Consider the following 15,423-nt stretch of genomic DNA (forward strand, 5'->3'; position numbering starts at 1 on the left):
GCTTGTTTAACATAAGTTTTTGCAGCTTCCTATCATCACATTTACCGGAAGCTTCACTTTTTTTTACTTTTCAGCGCCTCTTTAAAACACCTTTCGTTACTGCCGGGATCTCCGTCACACCTGTGCTGACCTCGTTTTGTGGCCAAGTGTTTGAGTTGTATAATTCACCACAATATTCTGAAACGACTCTAATGATTTCGATCTGTTGCGTGTCGGCCAGCAGCTTTGTTTTATTAAGGGATAGATTTGGTATTTTTTTAGGGTTGCACCGATAAGCAATTTGGCCGATTACCGATTACCGATTAATCGGTAACCAATAATCGGCCGATACCGATTAATCGGCCGATTATTTATAAATTGTAAATGTGATTAATCTTCACTAATTACTGGACACTGGTACCACAAAGTTAAAGACATACCGTAACCCTCATGTTTACAACTTTGTTTACTGCCCAACTGCCATCTGCATGGAGAACAAATACGTCTAGTAATTTGTTACATATAATTTAGCCTTGCTTTGTGGAAACATCCTGATTTTAATATGTTAGAATTTGCCAGTTTTCTCGTTCTTGTGGTGATCCTAGATGCTACTAGAAATGGTAGTGTACAGAAAGTTTATCAATCTCTCAAGTTTTCTACTAATTTACTGTCTTATGCACGGCAGGCATGGTGAAGGATGTTACCCAATTAATGTTTTTACATTACAATTTAAGAGTGTTTAACGTCAAGTGCTGAGTAAAATCACTTGTCTAGTTCCATACTTTTCATGATATATTACAATAACTTACTTCCATATGCACGGCAGGCTTGGTGAAGGACATTACTCAGTTACTGTACTAAGCAAGTTGAAATAGGCATATAATATTTCTTGGTTGTAATATAAAGTAATATGTTGATTTTTTTTTCTAGTTTCAAAGTTGAAGCAAATACCAGTACTTCAGTTCATATCATAATTTTATATATCAATTTGAATTACATAATATACATTTGCATAGGGACTTGTTGGAAATAAATGCTGTGGAAAGGCATCAGAGTTTTGGTAACATCACCATCCTTACATTAACATTATCAATATTGTGTTATGTACACTGTACTATAAAAGAGAGAAAAAATAATAATCGGCCCCGATTAATCGGTCAAAAGACCGATTACCGATTAATCGGCAAAGTGGCCGATTAGGCCGATTACCGATTACTTACCGATTAATCGGTGCAACACTATATTTTTTTTCCAATTCCAGCAAGTAATTGACTGCTTTTTCGGACATCTCTACGGATTATTTACAGGAACAGCGAGTAGCGGGCTTTTTTTTTTTTGCTGTAAAAAAAAAAAATGCTTTCACACCAGCACCTCGGAGTGGCGCTTCGAAAATTTCCGTCACGTTGAAGCTCCTCGCGTCTTCCTGTCTTTTCTTATCCTTAGTTTTTGCGATTTGTGTTGATTCCATTTCTGACTGCGAGTACTTTCACGTTCCTGTGTTCGGCATTATTAGTTCAGTTTCCGAAGACAATACACGTGTTTTTGTTTCTCTCCCTCCTACTTCAAATGCATTTTCTTTCCGAGTTCTGTTGAATTTTTTGTTGGTTTCTTTTACGCCAATGTGTTCTTCGGCGTTATGGGCAGCATGTCTGTTTTGGATGCTAATTGTGAATTCGTTTTTTATCGTGCAGGTTGACTGAATTGGTAAATGGCTGACTTACATATTTATTCCTCTCTCTTATGTCGATTTTGATTCTTATATAACTGATTTATGGTCGCTTCTATCATATATATATATATATATATATATATATATATTTATATATATATATATATATATATATATATATATATATATATATATATATATATATATATATATATTCATCATGTCCCGCATATTTATTTTACCTCACTTATTCTATCTAGAGGGAAATTTCCAAGTCCAATTTCGGCGCGCCATGTCGTCAGAGAATCTACTCTTAATTTTCAGGAAATGCTTCTTAACCAAGTGTACAAGTATTTGCCTCTTTCCTTTCGTGAGTCTGTGACATAATTCACAACAGTCTTTCTCAGAGATAAGTTTTCTCCTACTTTAGCATTACAATCCCTCTTGATCACAGTGTAATGAATAGGCCCTCAGCTCATGACTGACTGGACATCTTCGTAGAAATTTTCAATAGCTTCATCGCTGTAGCAAGATGCTGGGGCGTACACTTCAATTGCCTTCAGTTTGTTTCTTTAATTTATGTCAAATGTTACGGGTTCCATGCGCTCATTTACACAAAATAATTCGACTAAGACTTTAAGGTTTGCCTCAAGAGATACAAGGGCGCCCCTAATTACTTTTTATTCCTCACCAAGTCTCTTCACGTCACTGAGTTCTTCAGCAACTCATTTGGTATTTGCCAGCCCTCCCATTAGTGCCAACAAATTAGCTTCTGTTTCAAAGACCGTGAACCGTACGTAGCTGCAAAGGCTCAGCACACTGGCGGCCTGGTTCATTTCCCTTGAGATTCTTTGCATCCCTTGCTCCGGAGTGACCCTGATCTCCGTAGCCTGGCATTCTTTCACTATCGCGTAATGATGGCCATTGATAAATATAACATTGCTTTGAGGGGGCTGCCATGTAGTGCCCCAGCTTGCCGGCTCATGGCATTGTGGTGACGGGGCACTCCTCCTCATCTTGCCACTACTAAAAGGTTCCTATAGTGTGGTTGCTCTGTCTATCTCGGGGTTACTAGGTCATTGCAACACGCAAGAATGTCTGCCACGTCATATTATATATATTAATACATTGATAGGTAATTAATTTATATTACATTAATTTACATCATGTTACTTACTTGCTACTTTTTTTTAATGTGCGTAGCAATTAATATTATCTTTTTTCTGGGCGTTAGTTGTGTTGGTCTTAACTCTGAGGCTCTCAGTAACACTCATGGCCACCTAGGCTGTTTCCCCGTCAGCCTGTCCTCCCCTGTTTAGTAGGCGTTTAGGGACAAATCCTTTCCCCATTAACGCGTCGCCTTGACGAGAAAGTATGAGAGGCTGACGCTGCTCTCTTAACCAGCGCGCGAGGCCAGCGACGCCCAGCCCATGAAGAGAGGCGGCTTTCTCCGGGCCGGGACGTGAGCAGCATGTGTGTGTGTGTGTGTGTGTGTGTGTGTGTGTGTGTGTGTGTGTTTGCATGATTAATATAAGGTTTTTGTGTAATGATTTTTCTTACACAGTCATTTGTTACGTCCTGCAATTGTTTATATATTCATTTATTATTCATTAGCATAATTGTCGAGGGTCGTTTCTCATGCAAATGTTGGCTTCGTTCCTCCATACAAACGACGTCATTGTAATTGGTTCGCCTGTTTCGCGCCAACGTGTGTAATTTGTCCGGCCAGGCAGGTGTTGTTGTTGTTGTTACCGTTGTTGTTATCGTTTTTGTTGTTATTCTCGTTTAAAGTGTTGTTGTCATTTTTGTAATCATTGTTATTGTTTTTGTTGTTGCCATCGACATGGTTGGTGGCCAGTGTTGTTTTTGTCGTGTTTTCACCATTGTTGTTGGCGCGGGCAATGAAGATAGCGAAGGTATTTCGTATTTTCTTGCAGACAAATTAGGCAGTTCAAGGGCAACAACAACCTCCTCCCCTCCTCCCCCCACAAAAAAAGTAAACACGCAAAGCATTGATCCATCAAACTCGTTTACATTTCTATTAAATTCACACATTTTTGAAGTAGCGATTCTTGCTCTGTGCTACTTAATTGTTTATTTATTTGTAGCTACAGCTACAACAGCTACAACAGCTACACAGTAGAGCAATTTTCTTAGAGAGAGAGAGAGAGAGAGAGAGACTTGATCACGTAGTACAGATCGATCACATTCCGAGACAAGGGAAGGAGAGGGAGGCTGGATGAGGGGAGAGATAGGAGGCCTGGCTCCTATTTTTAGCTGGGGCCACAAATAGACACCGTGGAAGTTTGTAAATAAGCCAGCGATCGAGGAAACACACTCATACAACGTGCTTACTCGTGTTAGGCTTAGGACCACTCCGGGGCGTCATTATTTGTGAAATGACGCGCGTCCTCTGCACCGTTACGCACGACTCCTGCCGGCACACAGCGGCGGGGGAGGGTCACTACATAATTTCGTCATGGATCTCAGAAGTGGAAGTCTGGGTATTTTTTTCTGAGATAGTAAAGAAAAGAAAAATGACTCTCTTTACGGTAATAATTTTGTTTCTCAGAATGGATTGTATTCAGATCACAGGAACGAAGCAAAAGTACGGCACCAAACACTTAGGGCCAGTTGTACAGTTCCCCATGACGGGTTAGTAAGCTCCCAAACCAATACCAGAGCCTTCGAAATTTCCTTGTATAGTGTTTGGTGTTTATATTTAAGTTCACAAATTTGACGAAACTAAACAGGGAAAGTCTTGTGTATTTAGTGTGGCATCGAAGACCTCACCGTTTTGGATTGTATGGGATTCTACAGTTTGGTCCGGGCTGTTACGAAGACACTGTATTGAACTGTGAAATCGGCTCTTAGAGTTCCGAGCTTCATGGCTGTCGCCGACCCGCTGGACCGACATAAGCATTGCGGAGAGGAAAGTTGAGATGGAAAATAAAGTTCGTCTTTCATAATGAACAAAAAGAAGTAGTGATAATTTTCTATGTGGTTTAAAACGCGCTCTTTGAATTAAACTACGAGAACCTGAAACATTGAAAACAAGCAGTAGCCTTTTACGAGAAGGCGAGGCTGTGGTGGCCTTAGACCTGTGGTTTCCAAATTTTTTCAGCTTGTTACGTACCTAATTTGCTCATTTTAGTTTTTTATTGATATTTTTTTTCTCCTCGTCTGGTTGTCATCAACCGAAAGTAGCCCAAACACGCTCACCCTCACACAGTGGCGCCCAGGCTACGCGAAGGTCTAAGGCTTTGTTTGGGCTACTTTCTTGTGATGAAAACTAGACGAGGAGAAAAAAAATCAATAAAAAACTAAAATCAGCAAAAAGATTCGGGTTAATAATAAGTTTCAAAGGAATATGTCAGCTACCAAACAAGTATTTAAAGGAAAACAACTAACAATTTTCTTCTTCTTGCACTTACTACTTTTTATAGATTTTTTTTTCCACATTCATGTGGCATCTATATGACATTTATGATTCCTCTTGTTTTTAGGGAAGAGAAGGACACCGTTTCTAAATTTTAAATCAAACTAAGGAAGCTACCCCGAACACACACACACACACACACACACACACACACACACACAAATACAGAGAGAGAGAGAGAGAGAGAGAGAGAGAGAGAGAGAGAGAGAGAGAGAGAGAGAGAGAGAGAGAGAGAGAGAGAGAAAATACTTGAACGAAGACAAGTCGCCTAACAAGCCATGACGTCCCTCTCAGCACGGACGCAAGGCAACACTGTCCACCGCACTGTCTGCTGCGTAAATAAGTTATGGGCCGCCACGGTAATGGGACTCCAGCACGGATCCCTCTCCGGGCCGTGCGCTGCCGCCACTCGAGCCATAGGCCCTGTAGGCAGTCCTTCTCCCGGGGGAGCGTCGTGACTGTTCAAGGCCACAACATTCTGAGCCTGCGGCACTTACAAGGTTCAGCTGGAGAAATAATGACGTATGTTCACTGAACTGGGGGCGTGCGTGCATATACACGCACGAAAAAATATCGCACGTGTGTGTGTATGTGTGTGTGTGTGTGTGTGTGTGTGTGTGTGTGTGGTCTGCCTCCGCCAGGTCGTAGGCACAGGCCGCGACCTTAGCGTTTGACCGTTACGGCGGAGCACGAGAAACACTAAACAACGTACAAAGTACAAATATTTGCCGTCGCCTGTGGATTTTTTTTACGTTGCGATGTTCAGTCACTGACCTAGTTTTTTTCTCGCTTAATTCACCACCCCCAACAACCACTCAGATCAGCCGCCCTCCTGCCGCAAGGCCGCCACAGTCCCCCCTTCACCTGGCGGCCCTCAAGGCCATCCTCACGCACCTCCTCACAAGGCCGGCCCAGACTCCCTTCACCTCGCGTCACTCCAGGCCAGCCCCCGCTCGTCAGTGCCTCACAGCCCCGCCTCACCCAGCCCCCCTCAGTTCCCCCATGTCCTCTCCTCCTCCTTCCCTGACATAGTAAATACTATGAAAAAGATCAATGATCTTCATAACCAAGATGATATAATTTATGCTCCGCAGCTGTAAAAGCTTCACTAGTGTAATATGGTAAACTATATAGCATACCACACATCTCTCTCTCTCTCTCTCTCTCTCTCTCTCTCTCTCTCTCTCTCTCTCTCTCTCTCTCTCTCTCTCTCTCTCTCTCTCTCTCTCTCTCTCTCTCTCTCTCTCTCACACACACACACACACACACACACACACACACACACACACTCCGTTAACACCCCTGCGGTAGACCGATATAGAAAAAAAAAGTGGTCCAGTTAACACGAGAAAGTAGAAATAAGTTAGTCAGCGGAGTCCACAAAGCAAAAACAAAGATAGCCAAGATAGCAGCAGTATAATGACGAAAAAAATGAAGGCTGTGATGCTCCGCTCCGCCCCCTCCTTCCCCTCCGGCGCCGGGATCTAGGTCAGCGCGTGGTCACCGCCTCCGTCACCGCCTCAAGAGCAAGCTTACCGGCGCCTCTGGGCCGTATTTTCAGACACCATCGCTTCTCACATCAACTATTTCTAAAGATCAAAGAGGGGATCAATTTGGTTTTCATGAGTGTTTTTTAAGGTTCATGGCACAGAAGAAGGGTCAAACTACCACCAGGGTCATAAAACTACCCCTGGAAAGGTCTACAGCTCCTACGAAAGCCATGCCAAATATGTGAACTTGGGCGACGAAATATTTTAAAATACGACCTGGCACAGCGATAGCCAAGGCAACCCCTAACATAGTAAGAGTAAGCCCGCATCCGTCATAAGACTCCTGGATCCCATGATGTATATTCTCATACTGGAAAAGCGCGTCTTGTGAAGGAATAAGTCATTTTGTGGATTTTTACGAGGTGAGGAAAACGTAGCCCATGCCGCCGGGGATAAGGGTGCATCGCGGGGCTGGGGAAAGGGAAGGAACTGAGGATACTTGACAGCACAACAGCAAGCAGAATGTTCATATGCGTGCTGTGTGTGTGTGTGTGTGTGTGTGTGTGTGTGTGTGTTTTCTTTGACTAATTAATGCCATCTATGTTTCTGTGTGACATTAATGACCGTACTCTCCACCTGGGCCAGTGCGGGGCGTGATCCAGTTCTGCAGCTAAAAATAGACTCAGTCACGCTCGGGAGAGGCACACTTCTCTTGACCGGAAAAACATGTGGAACCTCACTCACCATATATTAAAGTGCTAGACTAAGTTCCATGTGACCTAGCTCCTGTGTGTGTGTGTGTGTGTGTGTGTGTGTGTGTGTGTGTGTGTGCAGGGGAATGTGGGTCAGCCGTCACCACGCCCATATCACCGCGGGCAGCCGGCCATCCTGTTCTGAAGAGAGCCAACCCCTTCTTCCGTTCTCCTGACTTCCTGCTCGGCGAGGGAGGGAAAGGGGGCAGGAAAATGGATAGGAAACTCGCAAGACGGGAAAGCGGAGCAGAACGAAATAAAAGCGCCGCTCAGCTGTACCTTTGTGAGAAAGTGAGTGGGAAGAGACGAGTAATAATTGGGAGAGGAAGAGATTAGCTGAGGCATGGAGGAAAGGAGAAGATGGAAGGAGAGGGAAAGTTCGAAGGAAGCATCTAACGGTTACTTTAACGAGGGATTTTTTCTGTTTGTTTTTGGCGGAGGTTAATGTGTGAGAGAGAGAGAGAGAGAGAGAGAGAGAGAGAGAGAGAGAGAGAGAGAGAGAGAGAGAGAATTTGTTGGTGTATGTATATATGTGTGTGTGTGTATTTACCTATTGTATTTACCTATTGTATTTACCCATATCTACATTCATCCAGCCTTTCCTTAATTTGTTGGACACTGTTCGCCTCCACCACCTCTTCCCACAAGCTGTTCCATGTGTTAACACTTCTATGTGGAAAACTATACTTTTTAAGTCACTCAGACAGGTTCCTTTATTAAGTTTCTTCCTATGTCCTCTCGCAGTTAAGAAGAGATCATCTCTATCCACCTCATCAAACTTATTTACCAACTTATACAGTGTGATCAGATCTCCTCTCTCCCTTCTTTGTTCCAGTGTCGTCAAGTCCATCTCCTTCAATCTGTATTCATACTTCATATTCGAGAGTTCTGGGAACATTTTAGTTGCAATTCTCTGTATCCTTTCAAACTTTCTGATATCCTTCTTTTTGTGAGGCGACCACACAACTGCAGCATCTTCAAGCTTTGGTCTTATCATTGATGTTATTATTTTCTTCATCATTTCTTTGTCCATAAATTGGAATGATACCCTTATATTTTGCATCATCCTGTAGGTTTCTCCAAACAGCATCATTACTCCCAAATCTTTTTCTTCATGTACCACCTTTAAGTTTTCTTTTCCCATCCCGCATATTTTTGTAGGTCTTTTTCTTTTTACTTATCTCCATTTCCACACTTGTTTGCATTAAATTCCATCTTCCATAACTGGCTCCATCTATATACTCTGTATACTATGTGTGTGTGTGTGTGTGTGTGTGTACAAGACCTTCAGTCTAAGCTATAGGTGGTCTGCCCATCAAAGAAGAGGAAAAGAAATCGACAACCTTCAGGGTATTGAGTTAGCCTATAGTGTCGAGGCGGGCACCAGCGAGGAGGAGGTGACGGCCAGAGTGGGTGAAGGTGTGTGTTGTCAAGGCGCCGTGTCCCAGCGGCGGCGGGGCAGCGGCAGGTGTGTCGGGCGGGCCGGGAGCGGAAGGGAAGCTCTCACCTTTCTCAGTGCCTCCGAGCCCTTGACCCGCCTTGCCCACTTGTGTGTCACTTTCCTTCACCCGATACCATCGATCCCCACTTTCTGGTGTACGCTTTTTATCGCCACTCTTTTTTCTAATCAGACATCAAGTATTTCCTGGCTACTAAAGACAGCCTTGACCGCCTGGACACACAGGGGCCGCCCGTCTGCGTGCTCATACGTGGAAGCCAATGTTTTCACACCGCGTCTGTCGTCGCTATGGCTCGCCTATACGCTTTTCATCGTGACCGCGCTCTAACTTATGGAGCATTGATCCGCCGCAGACACCCACGCCCTGGCAACGAGAAACTTTGGTGTTTGGCGTTAAACATGGTTCTTTTCCAAGTATGAACACCTTCTTACTAATCAATATTTTATTCCTTGTTTATTCAGTGCATAATTTATATAATATAATATTCGTTGTTTCGTTTTTATCTCAAATTCAATACGTGCCATAAATGTTCATTGGATGTTTAATATTCAGCATTTTGGGTTGACACACGACGCAACACGCCTTCCTGACAGCGTTGTGCGCCTTTACCATATGCCATAAATGTTCACTGGATGTTTAATATTCAGCATTTTCGTTTGACGCACGACGCAACACCTGACAGCGTTGTGCGCCTTTACCATTCCCAAGTGTGTGCCACGCGCTGCCTTCCTGTTGACACGGTGATTCGCGCCCCGAGTCTCCTTCGCTGCGATGGTGAGTCAGCTAAACTTGTCTCCGTTATTTGCCAAAGGTAATACGCTGTAAGAATCTCGCAAGGTAGCATCAGCCGCCTAGTTTGTGACCTTCCTATTTCTGAATGGGGCAGAAAAAACACTATAACCTTGGACGCCTTAAGTTTCTCCTCTTATTAATGAAATCACACGAGCCGCCGCTAACCACAGAGCTTCACTGGGATACCTTCAGCGCGTTGGGCATTTTGGGCCGAGAGTGTACACCAATGTCAGAGTTATTTTCTGGGCTTTTGTGTATACCAGGAGCTAGCCCCGCCCCTATGCCGCACACACACACACACACACACACACACACACACCACCATCATCATCATCATCATCATTATTTTACTATAATTCTTTACTAGTATCTTTTTATTGATTCTCAAGATCTCTATTATGAAGTGTTTTCTTTCTGATGTGCCAAGTCTTGGGTTCACGAATTTACATAGTTATTCCGTGCTCGCCTGCTATTATCACGCCTCAGGTTAGTTCATTATTTATATTTGGGGAAGATTTACATATGATTTGTGTGTCTCCTCCCATATCTAGGCTTCATCTTGTCTTCTGCCGTTACGTAAACACACACACACACACACACACACACACACACACTCATTCACGACCAGTCCCTCACACTTTTCATTTCTTTCAGACTCTTTCACTTTCCAGTAGCCTTCTAGTGTATGTAGATTCCATTTATCTCTTTTAACAGTAAGCATAACGATTTTAGCCTCCAGCCAAATTTACCTACCCAGCACCACCACCATCACACCGCCACTACCTCCCCGTCCCTCTCCTCCTTCTCCACGTCCTGCTCCACCTCCCACTTTCCCTTTCCCAGTAATTTATTAGAAAGGTGAGATATATTCATGTCGGCGCCGTACTTGCATCCCATATTCCTACCTGTCGACGAGCAACAATGGAAGGTATTTGTGTGGTCGCATGTAAAGATGAGGTACGGGATATTGCTCGCAAGATGAAAGAACTGGGAGGTATGTAACCGGGTAAATGGATATACTGTTATTCACACACACACACACACACACACACACACACACACACACACAAAAAAAAAAAAAAAAAAAAAAAAAAAAGCATTAAACACAGCTGAAATAAAGACAGACAGACAGACAGATAGGTAAATACAAAACGGGTAGATATTACGAGTTAGATTTTTTTTAATATGAAGTGTGTGTGTGTGTGTGTGTGTGTGTGTGTGTGTGTGTGTGTGTGTGTTCTCCGGCTCGATCAGGCGGATTTAATTTATAGTCCATCAGCAATAACAATGAACTCTAATCAACACGCACTCGTCGGCGCCCCTTGGAGACATGGAAGAGGAGGAAAATAGGAGGGAAGGAGAAAGTGAAAGAAGTGGAGAAGTCGATAGAGGAAGAGAAGAAGGAGGAAGAAGAGGAAGAGGAGAGGAAAAAAAGTGGAAGTGAAAGAGGAGAAGGAAGAAGAGGAAGAGGAGGAAAGGGAGGGAAAGAGGATAGGAGAAGAAAGTTGAGGTGAAAGAAGAGGAGGAGACAGAGGAAGAGAAGGATAGGAAGAGGAAGAGGAGGAAGGGGAGGGAAAGAGGAAAGAGAAGAGGAGAAGAAAGTTGAGGGAAAAAAGAGGAGGAGACAGAGGAAGAAAAGGATAGGAAGAGGAAGAGGAGGAAGGGGAGGGAAAGAGGAAAGAGAAGAGAAGAAAGTTGAGGGAAAGAAGAGGAGACAGAGGAAGAGAAGAATAGGAAGAGGAGGAAGGGAGAGAAAGTAGAAGAAAGTTGAGGGAAAAGAAGAGGAGGAGACAGAGGAAGAGAAGGAGAGGAAGAGGAAGAGGAGGAAGGGAGAGAAAGTAGAAGAAAGTTGAGGGAAAAGAAGAGGAGGAGACAGAGGAAGAGAAGGAGAGGAAGAGGAGGAAGGGAGAGAAAGTAGAAGAAAGTTGAGAGAAAAGAAGAGGAGGAGACAGAGGAAGAGAAGGAGAGGAAGAGGAAGAGGAGGAGGGGAGAGAAAGTAGAAGAAAGTTGAGGGAAAAGAAGAGGAGGAGACAGAGGAAGAGAAGAATAGGAAGAGACACAGGAAGAGAAGGAGAGGAAGAGGAAGAGGAGGAGGGGAGAGAAAGTAGAAGAAAGTTGAGAGAAAAGAAGAGGAGGAGACAGGCAGAGAAGGAGAGGAAGAGGAGGAGGAGGAAGGGAGAGAAAGTAGAAGAAGGTTGAGGGAAAAGAAGAGGAGGAGACAGAGGAAGAGAAGGAGAGGAAGAGGAAGAGGAGGAAGGGAGAGAAAGTAGAAGAAAGTTGAGGGAAAAGAAGAGGAGGAGACAGGAAGAGAAGAATAGGAAGAGGAAGAGGAGGAAGGGAGAGAAAGTAGAAGAAAGTTGAGGGAAAAGAAGAGGAGGAGACAGGAAGAGGAAGAGGAGGAAGGGAGAGAAAGTAGAAGAAAGTTGAGGGAAAAGAAGAGGAGGAGACAGGAAGAGAAGGATAGGAAGAGGAAGAGGAAAACTAGGAAGATAGAAAACATGAAACACAGAAGAACAGGCAACAGAAAACCCATTACACGGTGACGGCTTAAGGGGTATGATCAGCTCGTCAGACACTCCAATGACCTACGAAACAGAGTAAAGCACTTGCTGTATATACGTTACCTGCGGGAATAGGGGCGTTCAGCTCACTCTTGGCTCAACATGCGATCCGTGCGATTCTGAAAAGAGGTGATTGTTTCTCATTAATTACTTTTTGCATTAAGTATGAGGAGGAGGAGGAGGAGGAGAAGGGAGAAGAAGATGAAGAAGAAGATGAAGATGAAGATGAAGGTGAAGATGGAGATGAAGAAGAAGAAGAAGAAGAAGAAGAAGAAGAAGAAGAAGAAGAAGAAGAAGAAGAAAGGATGAGCATTGGAAAAGTTTAGGAAAGACAGATAATAATAATAATAATAATAATAATAATAATAATAATAATAATAATAATAATAATAATAATAATAATAATAATAATAATAATAATAATAATAATAATAATAATAATAGCAACAACAACAACAACAACAACAACAACAACAACAACAACAACAACGGAAGGAAATTGGAATGTTAGAGGAAGGAATGAGGAAAGGAAGGGAAGGAAGGGAAGGAGGAAGATACGGAAGGAAAGTGGAATGTAAGAGGAATGAAGGAAGGAAGGGAAGGGAAAGGAAGGAAGGAAGGAAGGAAGGAAGGGAAGAGAGGAAGGAAGGAAGGAAAAGGAAGGAAGGGAAGGAGGGAAGGAAGGAAGGAAGGAAGGAAGGGAGGGAAGGGAAGGGAAGGGAAGGGAAGGGAAGGGAAGGGAAAGGAAGGGAAAGGAAGGGAAGGGAAGGGAAGGGAAGGGAAGGGGAAGGGCGGGCAATGACTTTCTCCTAAACTAGCCTTCAACAACCTGCTGTAGAGAGATTCAACCAAAAAAAAAATTGCATACGAACATAATTATAATCCTGTAGGCCTATTCTCTCTCTCTCTCTCTCTCTCTCTCTCTCTCTCTCTCTCTCTCTGAAATACCTTAACACACACACACACACACACACACACACACACACACACACACACACACACTGCTGAGTTTGATGTCTCTTTTTTATGTATTCCTTTGTTGTGAGGCTTTCAATCTCTCTCTCTCTCTCTCTCTTTATAATGTTTTCTCTTTATCTCTTATGTAACAAAACAGCAAACACACACACACACACACACACACACACACACACACACACACATCAGGAAGTACCCACGTATGAAGTAACTATCAAGTGTCTATTGGTCACTTCATCACCATTAGCAGAAACCTTCCTAACCACAACCATTACCACCTCCACCACCATCACCACCACCCTTGACACCATTACCACCACCACCACCACCATCACCACTCATCCCGGTCACCACAATAAGTATGGAGCGTGGAATCACCATAACCACCACCACCACCACCACCACTACCACCACCACCACTACCATCACCACCGCAAACACTCTTCCTGTAACTCCTACTTCCAATTTCCTGTATGAATTTTTAATGGTATTTTTTTTTTACGTAACTCTGTATGGACGGTCAAGGCAATGTGTTCTCTCTCTCTCTCTCTCCCCTTCATTCATCGCTAATCTTTCACTCTCGCCCCCTCCCCTTCCTTGCCCTTCACCTCTTCGCCTTTCCGGTTCCATCTCCTTCCCTTCACCCCTCGCCTCCCCTTCCCTGCCCTTCAACACCTTTGCCTCCCCTCCAACTCTTTTTCATCTCCTCGTTTAACCTTCCCTTCTCTTCCCTTCCTTCTTCCCATTCCTCTTCTTTCCTTCTTCCTTCCCTTCCTCTTCTTTCCTTCCTTCCTTCCTTTCTCTTCTTCCTTCCTTCTCTCTTCTTCCTTCCCTTCCTTCCTTCCTTTCTTTCTCTTCATTCCCTTCTCTCTTCTTCCTTTCCCTTCCCTTCCCTTCCTTTCCTTTCTTCCATTCCCTTCCTTCTCTTCTTCCTTTCCTTCCCTTCCTCCTTCCTTCTCTTCCCTTCCCTTCTCTCTTCTTCCTTTCCCTTCCCTTCCCTTCCTTTCCTTTCTCTTCCATTCCCTTCCCTTCTCTCTTCTTCCTTTCCCTTCCCTTCCCTTCCTTTCCTTTCTCTTCCATTCCCTTCCCTTCTCTCTTCTTCCCTTCCCTCCCATTCCCTTCCTTTCCTTTCTTTTCCATTCCCTTCCCTTCACTTCCTTTCCATCCCCTTCCTTATTCTCCCTTCCATACCCTTCCCTTCCCTTCCTTTCCCTTTCCTCTCCTCCCCTCCGCTTCCCTCCCCTCCCCTCCCCTTCTCTTCCTTTCCCCTAGCTTCCCTTCCCTTCCCCTCCCATTCCCTTCCCCTCTCTTCCCTTCCCTTCCCCTCCCATTCCCTTCCCTTCTCATCCCTTCCCTTTTGCTTCCCTTCCTTTCCCTCCCCTTCCTTTCTCTTTCCCTTTCCCTTCCCTCCTATCCCCGCCCCGTCCCTTCCTCAGTTCTTGCCAGCCCCGCCACACAAGTCTCGCTTTCTCCACCTTAGTAATATAATTCTTAAGGACTGTGTTGCTTTTTTATATTCTTCGTTTTTTTTTATCTTTACTTTCAATTGTTTTTTGTTCTCTTGGTGTGCTGAGTTTCGTGTTCACATATTAACGCAGCTGTTCCGAACTCGCCTACCATTTGTATCCCTCTACATGTTAGGAGTTTAGCTAAGTTAGGTTAGGTTAGGTTAGGTTAGGTTAGGTTAGGTTAGGTTAGTAGGGTCGTATTATCAGACATTTCGTTGACCAAGAACACATATTTGACAAGGCTTTCGTAGGAGTTGTGGGCATTTCCAGAAGTAGTTTTATGACCCTGGTGGTAGCTTGACCCTTCTTCTGTACCGTGAACCTAAAGAAACACTCATTAGAACCCGATTGACCCCCTCTTTGACCTTTAGAAATAGTTGATGTGAGAAGCGAGTGTCTTATATGGAATACCAACTTAGGATTTATTATGGGGGAAGGTTTACATGAAATTTGCGTGCCCCCTCCCATGTCAAGGCTCCATCTTGTCTTCTGTTGTTACGTAAGCACACACACACACACACACACACACACACACACACACACACACACATACATGTCTTCCTCCTTCCTCCTCTCCTCTGACTAATGGATGAGAGGGACAATGTTGCGTCGGTTATATGGTGGAAGTACATCCTTAACCTTCTAGTGAACTGACCTCGAGATTTCTTTTATGTTTGTGTGAGAGAGAGAGAGAGAGAGAGAGAGAGAGAGAGAGAGAGAGAGAGAATTAAGAGGGGAAAACGAGATAATAAGAAGAAAAAGAGATGAGAAAACGAGAGACAGAAATAAAAACGAAAG

At 43.8% G+C, this 15,423-nt stretch overlaps 1 protein-coding gene across 1 annotated transcript in view; it reads right to left on the reverse strand.

Annotated features, from left to right (window-relative positions):
• Window positions 1-12,260, reverse strand: part of LOC126981354 (elongation of very long chain fatty acids protein AAEL008004-like) — an 80,945-nt gene extending 68,685 nt beyond the window's left edge. Inside the window, exon 1 of the mRNA XM_050832372.1 lies at window positions 12,206-12,260. The gene's annotated coding sequence lies outside the window, so the exon portion shown is untranslated. The remainder of the gene's footprint in view (window positions 1-12,205) is intronic.
• Between the last annotated feature and the right edge of the window lie 3,163 nt (window positions 12,261-15,423).

Source organism: Eriocheir sinensis, chromosome 47 (genome assembly GCF_024679095.1).
Source record: "Eriocheir sinensis breed Jianghai 21 chromosome 47, ASM2467909v1, whole genome shotgun sequence".
NCBI classification, from domain to species: Eukaryota; Metazoa; Arthropoda; class Malacostraca; order Decapoda; family Varunidae; genus Eriocheir; species Eriocheir sinensis.